We start from the raw sequence: 10,948 nt of genomic DNA, 5'->3' as shown, positions 1-10,948 counted from the left end.
AATGAGAAAGAAGCCTCTGGCTGGACTTGGTCATTATATTGAACATCTTAAAAGTAGAGCTACCAGATTTAGAAAATAAAAATTATATGATGCACAAGAAATATTTATACCAAAAAACTTGCACTGCCTATCTGAAATTCAAATCTAACTGGGGGTTCTACATTTTATCTGGTAACTCTATTTGAGAGTTAATTACTGCAGGAAGATGTGGAGATATGTGATTTCTGTGACATATTAATCCTGTTCTCACTGAGCCTGCCTAATTTCTTATCACAGGTATAATGGAAAGTACAGGGCTATCTTTCTCCAGATACTTTGTTGTTATGAATCTCCTCCAGATGACAATACCAAGTTCAGGTATGACTCTCTCTTACCCTTATGGGCCTTGGCAATATGAAGTGTGCCAGAAAAAGCAAGGACCAAACAAAAGGGACAAACTCTTGAGCATTGTTCCTTAGGTTTAATACATAGTTATGTAATGAGGATATGTACTATAAGAACTGTCTTATGGTTAGGAAAAATTACTTCTAATCAGCAAGTCTTTATCATGTATTAGGTTCCAGGGAGAAAAAAAACAAACAAACGAAGAAGACCTAATATTTGCCCTCAAGGACTCAATATTTTTATTGAGGTGACATAATTTACTTATATCTTCTACAATGAAGAAGCTGTCCAAATTGTGGTCCATATTGGAATCCATGTGAGTTATCTGTACAGTAAGATAAGCAAAGACCAATAGGCTGGTGGGACCTTGATAGGTGATGAAAATTTGCAGTGGAAGGGGATCAATGCAAAGCAGACATAAATATAGTTTATTTAGAGATATATACATTAAAATCCTGAACCAATAAGTGCCATACAAGATTTAAAATTTCTGGCAAAAGCTACTTGTTACATGGTACAAATCTTACCGATGCGTAGTTGGGTAGTGTCCAGTCTTTGGCTAATAAAACGAAAGCCACCACAAACACCCTTGTACATATGTTTTGAGCATATCTTTGAGTAAGATTGGAGGAAATATTTCTATGAATAGAACTATTTTGTCAAAGGCTATGTGCTGTTTTTATTATAATATTAAAAATATTATTCTGAAATAGTTACCAATGTATATGTCCACCAACAGCAGATGTGAGTTTGTCAGGTGGGTGTTACAGGTTTCAGGGTTTTTTATATTTTCCAAACTTACAGATGAAAAATAGAAACTCGCAGTGATAATATTTTACTTGTTTATTAAGGTGGCCTTCTTTCCTCTCAAAAAATTGTATTCATTTTCTCTAAACTGCCTATTTGATGGCCTTACTCCACATTTCCTTTGCATTAAACTTGCACAAATCTCTTTTTGATCTGTTATAACTGTTGCATGTGTTTCTGACCAGTTTATAATTCAATGGACTTGTTAGTTATATTTTGGATGTGCAAAATTGTTTGGTTTTGACTTTTGATTTTATTTTGTGAATTACAAAGTTTCCCCCAAGTTTCCATTTATTTCACTCTCCTTTTTCTCCTCATTGACTTTTAACATTTTTATAGACTTTATTTTCTATAGAAGTTTTAGGTTTACAGAAAAATCGTGCAGAAGGTGTATAAAGTTCCCACATAGCCCCACTCCCTCTTCCCTACCTGGCCCCCTCCCACAGAGTTTCCCCTTTTGTTAACCTCTTGCATTTGTGTGGTACATTTATTGAAATTAATGAACTAATATTGATAGATTATTATTAACTAAAGTCCAAGTTTACATTAGACACTCTGTGTTGTACCTTTCTCTAGGATTTCACAAACTGTTATATAAATGAAAACCTATTATAAGAATGGCTGAAATCAAAAATACAAAGACCTGAAGAACAGGAACTCTCATTCATTGCTGGTGGGAGTGCAAAATGGTACAGGAACTTTGGAAGACAGTTTGACATTCTTGCAAAGCTGAATATAAGCTTACTATATAATCTAGAAATTGTGCTTCTAAGTATAACCCAAATTAGTTGAAAACTACATTCACACAAAAACTTGTATACAAATGCTTAAAGAGTCTTTTATAATACTTGTTAAAATTGGAAGCAGTCAAGATGTGCTTCAGTAAGTGAGTGAATTAACAAACTATGGTAAGTCCATACAATGAACTGTTACTCAGTGATAGAAATGAGTTATGAAGCCATTAAAAGACATGTAGGAAGATTAAATACATATTACTAAGTGAAATAAGTCAGTTTGAAAAGGGCACATACTGTATGAATCCAACTGTATGAAATTCTGAGTCAGACCTTTAGAGACAGTAAAAAGAGCAGTAATTGGCCAGGCTTCAGGGGAAGGGAGGGATGAACAGGTGAAGCACAGGACATTTTTATGATAGTGAAATTATATCCTATGATACTATAACAGTGGATACATAGCATAATACATTTATATAATGAATTTGAGAATTTCAGAGGCTGATCAAGGAAAAAGATAAGACCACAGGTGGCAGTAGCACACAAAGCTTCTATTTGGACACTACTTGGACAGGGTTGCAAAAAGAACAGTCCTCACAGCATAAGGCCTTATAGAAGCACAGGGGACCACCATCCAGAATGCAGGAGGACAAAGGTGCTCCCAAGGATGGGAAGGGAGATGCTGCATGTCTAGATAACATCACTTCACAGCATGGTAGGAAGCTGCTGCGTCAGAGGGCTCTGAAGGGCAGCAGCCTGCAGTTTATATAACTACAAGATTTTTCTTATCAAAGGCCGGCAGATGTTGGGTGCAGTTTCCCAAGGTGTACAAAGCAGGAAGACATAAAATGGCAAAAAAAATCTGCCTGTTGGAGATGTATTTACAACAACTGGATGTGAAAACATTTCAGTTTGGCATTGTAGGCTTTTGAGCTAATGAGTCTCAGCCTGATTTAAGAAGTAAGCAACAAGGGGCCAATATGCAAAGGCCATCTCTGGTGGTAGTATCTCATTGTTTGAATTTGCAATTCCTAAATGATATATGATTTTGAGCATTTTAACATCTTTATTTGTCATCTATCTTCTTTAATAAAGTATCTGTTCAGATATTTTGTCTATTTTTAATTGTGTGGTTTGTTTTTACACTGTTAATTTTTATATTCTGCATAGAATCCTTCATCAGCTATCTTTTGCAATTTTTTTTTAGTCTGTGGCTTGTCTTTTTCTTCTCTTAACAAAAGCTTTTGCAGAGCAGACATTTTTAATTTTAATGAACCAAAATTTGAATATAATGCATTAGTGTTCGATCTATTATACCTTTTCTATACATTCTTGACCAGTTTGAAATTCAATTTAGTGACTCACTTTTATGTTGTGCAATTCAACAGTTTCTTCTTTTCACAGTGTCCAAGTCCTACGTTTGCTTAGTAAGAGTTTTCCAGACCACATTTCAAGATTATAACAATGACTCTTTCATTTATTTTATATTTTGAAACTAACACATGCAAAATGATTTCTTATATAATAATTGAGATTAAAATCTGACATTTTTTTTTTTTAAAATACCTAGTTTTTTTTATTATTAAGTAATCCATCTTTCTTCAGATATCCCAGATGTTATTTTTGTCATAAACCAAATTCCCCTAAGGATTTGCATTTCTAAACTTTGTCCCATTGAACTCTCTTCTCATGGGCCAATTACAGAACTGTTAAAAAAATGTAGTATTTATATAATTAATTTAATATCTTGTAGAAATATTCTCTGCTCAGTGTTTTTTATAATGTAGTTTTTCTATTTAAAGTTTATAAGCATGTTTTCTTTTTTGAAGTACTTTAAAGGTATTTTTATTTTCATGATCTCAAATGGTTACATCAAGTTATGTGTGCTGTATTGTTGATTTCAACATAAAATGTTCTGATATTTTCCATTATGCCTTTGAAATTTTTTTCTTTCTTTTTCTTTATTTTCTCTAAGATTGTTGTAAACCTGAAAATGTGATAAAATATGTATTATACAACCTTAAGAATATATCAAATTATATATCTAGTTAGATATAAAAACTAGTATAGAATAACAATGAAATGATTTTACCTTGCATTATTACTATTATTTTAGAATAGATGTAAAGGTAAATGTGACAATTAGCTTGTAATCACTCTATATGTGATATTTTGCTGTTAGATACGCATTTAAGACACATTCAAAATAATCAATATTTTAAACATATAATTGGAGTTTAATTGATTAAGGCACTAAAATTTGTCGAGTCTGCAAAATATCTCAAGCAGTGATCTTAGGAGCAGTTTAGGGAGGGTAAGAATCTTGTAGCCTCAAGCTGCAATGCCCTTTAACCATAATGTCTAATCTTGTGGCTAATGTTAGTCCTACAGAGGCAATCTAGTCCCCAGGCAAGAAGGAGGCCTGCTTTGGGAAAGGGCTGTTATCATCTTAGTTTTAAACTATAAACTATATTTTTGGAATAGGTGTGGTGTGGTGCTGAAAAAAATGTATATTCTGTTGATTTGGGGTGGAGAGTTCTGTAGATGTCTATTAGGTCCACTCTGTGCAGAGGTGAGTTCAATTCCTGGATATCCTTGTTATCTTTCTGTCTCATTGATCTGTCTAATGTTGACAGTGGGTAGAAAAAGAGGGAATCCTCCCTAACACATTTTATGAGGCCAGCATCGTCCTGATACCAAAGCCTGGCAGAGACATAACCAAAAAAGGGAATTTAAGACCAATATCCTTGATGAACATTGATGCAAAAATCCTCAATAAAATACTGGCAAACCGAATCCAGCAGCACATCAAAAAGCTTATCCACCATGATCAAGTGGGCTTCATCCCTGGGATGCAAGGCTGGTTCAACATATGCAAATCAATAAATGTAATCCAGCATATAAACAGAACCAAAGACAAAACCACATGATTATCTCAATAGATGCAGAAAAGGCCTTTGACAAAATTCAACAACGCTTCATGCTAAAAACTCTCAACAAATTAGGTATTGATGGGACGTATCTAAAAATAATAGGAGCTATCTATGACAAACCCACAGGCAATATCATACTGAAGGGGCCAAAACTGGAAGCATTCCCTTTGAAAACTGGCACAAGACAGGGATGCCCTGTCTCACCACTCCTATTCAACATAGTGTTGGAAGTTCTGGCCAGGGCAATCAGGCAGGAGAAGGAAATAAAGGGTATTCAATTAGGAAAAGAGGAAGTCAAATTGTCCCTGTTTGCAGATGACATGATTGTATATCTAGAAAACCCCATTGTCTCAGCCCAAAATCTCCTTAAGCTGATTAGCAACTTCAGCAAAGTCTCAGGATACAAAATCAATATACAAAAATCACAAGCATTCTTGTACACCAATCACAGACAGAGAACCAAATCATGAGTGAACTCCCATTCACAATTGCTTCAAAGAGAATAAAACACCTAGGAATCCAACTTACAAGGGATGTGAAGGACCTCTTCAAGGAGAACTAAAAACCACTGCTCAATGAAATAAAAGAGGATACAAACAAATGGAAGAACATTCCATGCTCATGGGTTGGAAGAATCAATATCGTGGAAATGGCCATACTGCCCAAGGTAATTTATAGATTCAATGCCATCCCCATCAAGCTACCAATGACTTTCTTCACAGAATTGGAAAAAACTACTTTAAAGTTCATATGGAACCAAAAAAGAGCCCGCATTGCCAAGTCAATCCTAAGCCAAAAGAACAAAGCTGGAGGCATCACGCTACCTAACTTCAAACTACACTACAAGGCTACAGTAACCAAAACAGCATGGTACTGGTACCAAAACAGAGACATAGATCAATGGAACAGAACAGATCCCTCAGAAATAAGGCCACATATCTACAACTATCTGATTGCTGACAAACCTGACAAAAACAAGCAATGGGGAAAGGATTCCCTATTTAATAAATGGTGCTGGGAAAACTGGCTAGCCATATGAAAGCTGAAACTGGATCCCTTCCTTACACCTTATACAAAAATTAATTCAAGATGGATTAAAGACTTAAATGTTAGACCTAAAACCATTAAAACCGTACAAGAAAACCTAGGCAATACCATTCAGGACATAGGCATGGGCAAGGACTTCATGACTAAAACACCAAAAGCAATGGCAACAAAAGCCAAAATTGATAAATGGGATCTAATTAAACTAAAGAGCTTCTGCACAGCAAAAGAAACTACCACCAGAGTGAACAGGCAACCTACAGAATGGGAGAAAATTTTTGCAACCTACTCATCTGACAAAGGACTAATATCCAGAATCTACAATGAACTCAAACACATTTACAAGAAAAAAACAAACAACCCCATCAAAAAGTGGGTGAAGGATATGAACAGACACTTCTCAAAAGAAGACATTTATGCAGCCAAAAAACACATGAAAAAATGCTCATCATCACTGGCCATCAGAGAAATGCAAATCAAAACCACAATGAGATACCATCTCACACCAGTTAGAATGGCCATCATTAAAAAGCCAGGAAACAACAGGTGCTGGAGAGGATGTGGAGAAATAGGAACACTATTACACTGTTGGTGGGACTGTAAACTAGTTCAAGCATTGTGGAAGTCAGTGTGGCGATTCCTCAGGGATCTAGAACTAGAAATACCATTTGACCCAGCCATCCCATTACTGGGTATATACCCAAAGGACTATAAATCATGCTGCTATAAAGACACATGCACACGTATGTTTATTGTGGCACTATTCACAATAGCAAAGACTTGGAGCCAACCCAAATGTCCAACAATGATAGACCGGATTAAGAAAATGTGGCACATATACACCATGGAATACTATGCAGCCATAAAACATGATGAGTTCATGTCCTTTGTAGGGACATGGATGAAACTGGAAAACATCATTCTCAGTAAACTATCACAAGGACAAAAAACCAAACACCGCATGTTCTCACTCATAGGTGGGAATTGAACAATGAGAACTCATGGACACAGGAAGGGGAACATCACACTCCGGGGACTGTTGTGGGGTTGGGGGAGGGGGGAGGGACAGCATTAGGAGATATACCTAATGCTAAATGATGAGTTAATGGGTGCAGCAAAACAACATGGCACATGGATACATATGTAACAAACCTGCACATTGTGCACATGTACCCTAAAACCTAAAGTATAATAATAAAAAATAAATAAATAAATAAATAAATAAATAAACTACAAACTATAAATAAGTTTCTCCCAAAGTTAGCTCAGCCTACGCCCAGGAATGAACAAGGATAGTTTGGGTGTTAGAAGCAAGATGGAGGCAGTTACGTTAGAGCTCTTTCACTGACTCAGTCTTAATTTTGCAAAATCGGTTTCACTTTCCTCAGTGAATGGGGCAATGGACCAACATGGAGAATTTGAAATGTCCCCTCTTCCCACATCTTATTGTAGTCAGGGACTAAATATCAACTTTGAGAGTTTCCGAGCCTCAACACTGAAAGAACACCTGTTACAGCCAAATTGTATCACAAGCAGAAAATGATAAATGAAACATCCTAACCTGTGGACATTTGTAGGGGCAGGTGGTGATAGTTTAAGACATCTTGCTGGTAACATCCAAGAGAATAGAGAGACGCAATGTGTTAAGCATAGTACTTCCATAATAACAGACTGTGAAGAATAAGGAGGTCAAACTAAACATAGAATGTGTGAGAATTTTCCAGAATTTTAAAAAGGTAAGAGTCATCCACTTCAAGAAGCACTATGAAAGAGCCAGAAAAAGACAAATGCATTCATACATAGATTCATTATAGTTAAAATGGAGTAAATTTTAAGAACTGCCTGAAACTATGTTTAGAGTAAATGAAATAATGGAATGAAGACAGGCATGTGTGGCTGGCAAGATGACTGAATAGGAACAGCTCGTCTGCACCTCCCAGCAAAATCATTGCAGAAGGTGGGTGATTTCTGCATTTCCAACTGAGGTACCCAGCTCATGTCATTGGGACTGGTTAGACAGAGGGTGCACAGAGAGCAAGCTGAAGCAGGGTGGGGCATCACCTCACCCGGGAAGTGCAAGGGGTTGGGGAACTCCCTCCCCTAGCCAAGGGAAGCCGTGAGGGACTGTGCAATGAGCAGCGGTGCCTTCCAGCCCAGATACTATGCTTTTACCATGGTCTTCATGACCCATAGACCAGGAGATTCCCTCAGGTGCCTACGCCACCAGGGCCCTGGGTTTCAAGCACAAAACTGGGCGGCTGTTTGTGCAGACACCAAGCTAGCTGCAGGAGTTTTTGTTCATACCCCAGTGGCGCCTGGAATGCCAGGGAGAAAGAACCATTCACTTGCCTGGAAATGGGGCTGATGCCAGTGAGCCAAGTGGTCTAGCTCAGCGGATCCCATCTCCATGGAGCTCAGCAAGCTAAGATCCACTGGCTTGAAATTCTTACTGCCAGCACAGCAGTCGGAAGTCATCCTGGGATGCTCGAGCTTGGTGCGGAGAAGGGCATCCACCACTACTGAGGCTTGAGTAGACAGTTTTCCCCTCACAGTGTAAACAAAGCCACTTGAAATTTCAAACCGGGCAGAGCCCACTGCAGCTCTGCAAAGCCACTGTAGCCAGACTGCCTCTCTAGATTCTTCCTCTCTGGGCAAGACATCTCTGAAAGAAAGCAGCCCCAGTCAGGGGCTTATAGATAAAACTCTCATCTCCCTGGAACAGAGTACCTGGGGGAAGGTTGGCTGTGGGCACAGCTTCAGCAGACTTAAACATTCCTGACTGCTGGCTCTGAGGAGAGAAGTGGATCTCCAAGCACAGCACTTGAGCTCTGCTAAGGGACAGACTGCCTCCTCAAGTGGGTACCTGACCCCTGTGCCTCCTGATGGGGAGACACCTCCCAGAAGGGGTTGACAGACACCTCATATGGGAGAGCTCTGGCTGGTATCTGGTGGGTGCCCATCTGAGACGAAGCTTCCAGAGGAAGGAAAGGGCAGCAATCTTGGCTGTTCTGTAGCTTCCGCTGGTGATACCCAGGGAAACAGGGTCTGGAGTGGACTGACAGCAAACTCCAGCAGACCTGCAGCAGAGGGGCCTGACTGTTAGAAGGAAAACTAACAAACAGAAAGGAATAGCATCAACATCAACAGAAAGGACATTCACACCAAAACCCCAATTGAAGGTCAGCAATATCAAAACCAAAGGTAGATAAATCCACGAAGATAAGGAAAAAACAGGCCAAAAAGGCTGAAAATTCCAAAAACCAGAAAACCTCTTAATAACAAACTTCTCTGAGCTAATGGAACATGTTCCAACCCAATGCAAGGAAGCTAACAACCTTTAAAAAAGGTTAAAGGAATTTCTGAATAGAATAGCCAGTTTAGAGAAGAACAGAAATGACGTAATGGAGCTGAAAAACACAGCACGAGAATTTTGTGAAGCATACGCAAGTATCAATAGCTGAATCGATCAAGAGGAAGAAATTATATCAGAGCCTGAAGATCAACTTAATGAAACAAAGCATGAAGACAAGATTAGAGACAAAAGAATGAAAAGGAATGAACAAAGCCACAAAGAAATATGGGACTATGTGAAAAGAACAAACCTATGTTTGATTGGTGTACCTGAAAGTGAAGGGGAAAATGGAACCAAGTTGGAAAACACTCTTCAGGATATTATCCTGACCTAGCAAGACAGGCCAACATTCAAATTCAGGAAATACAGAGAACACCACAAAGATACTCCTCGAGAAGAACAACCCAAGACACATAATTGTCAGATTCACCAAGGTTGAAATGAAGGAAAAAATGTTAAGCACAGCCACAGAGAAATGTCGGGTTACCCACCAAGGGAAGCCCGTGAGACCAATAGTGGATGTCTGTGCAGAAACCATACAAGCTAGAAGAGAGTGTGGGCCAATATTCAACATTCTTAAAGAAAAGAATCTTCAACCCAGAATTTCATATCCAGCCAAACTAAGCTTCATAAATGAATGAGAAATAAAATCCTTTACAGACAAGCAAATGCTGAGAGATTTTGTCACCACCAGGCCTGCCTTACAAGAACTCCTGAAGGAAGCACTAAACATGGAAAGGAACAACCAGTACCAGCCACTGCAAAAACATACCAAATTGTAAAGACCATCAACACTATGAAGAAACTGCATCAACTAATGGGCAGAATAACCAGCTAGCATCATAATGACAGGATCAAATTCACACATAACAATATTAACCTTAAATGTAAATGGGCTAAATGCCCCAGTTAAAAGACACAGACTGGCAAATTGGATGAAGAGTCAAGACCCTCAGTGTGCTGTATTCAGGAGACCCATCTCACGTGCAAAGACATACATAGGCTCAAAATAAAGGGATGGAGGAATATTTACCAAGCAAATGGAAGGCAAAAAAAAGCAGGGGTTGCAGTCTTAGTCTCATAAAACAGACTTTAAACCAACAAAGATCAAAAAAGACAAAGAAGGGCATTACATAATGGTAAAGGGATCAATGCAACAAGAAAAGCCAAATATTCTAAATACGTATATACCCAAAACAGGAGCATCCAGATTCATAAAGCAAGTTCTTAGAGACCTACAAAGACATGTAGACTTTGACTTAATAATAATGGGAGACTTTAATACCCCACTGTCAATATTAGACATATCAATGAGACATAAAATTAACAAGATATTCAGGTCTTGAACGCAGCTCTGGACAAAGTGGACCTAATAGACATCTACAGAACTCTCCACCCCAAATTAACAGAATATACATTCTTCTCAGCACCACATCACATTTATTCTAAAATCGACCACATAATAGGAGGTAAAGCACTCCTCAGCAAAAGCAAAAGAATGGAAATCATAACAAACAATCTGTCAGACCACAGTGCAATCAAATTAGAACTCAGGATTAAGAAACTCACTGAAAACCGCACAACTACATGGAAACCGAACAATCTGCTCCTGAATGACTACTGGATAAATAACAAAATTAAGGCAGAAATAAGTAAGTTCTTTGAAACCGATGAGTACAAAGACATAATGTACC

At 38.1% G+C, this 10,948-nt stretch overlaps 1 pseudogene; it reads left to right on the top strand.

Annotated features, from left to right (window-relative positions):
- Positions 1-281: 281 nt before the first annotated feature.
- Positions 282-10,948, top strand: part of LOC116472432 (putative selection and upkeep of intraepithelial T-cells protein 1 homolog) — a 61,451-nt pseudogene continuing 50,784 nt past the window's right edge.

The sequence above is a fragment of the Hylobates moloch genome, unplaced genomic scaffold, assembly GCF_009828535.3.
Source record: "Hylobates moloch isolate HMO894 unplaced genomic scaffold, HMol_V3 SCAFFOLD_8, whole genome shotgun sequence".
Taxonomy (NCBI): Eukaryota; Metazoa; Chordata; class Mammalia; order Primates; family Hylobatidae; genus Hylobates; species Hylobates moloch.
This window is presented reverse-complemented; position numbering and strand designations above follow the sequence as displayed.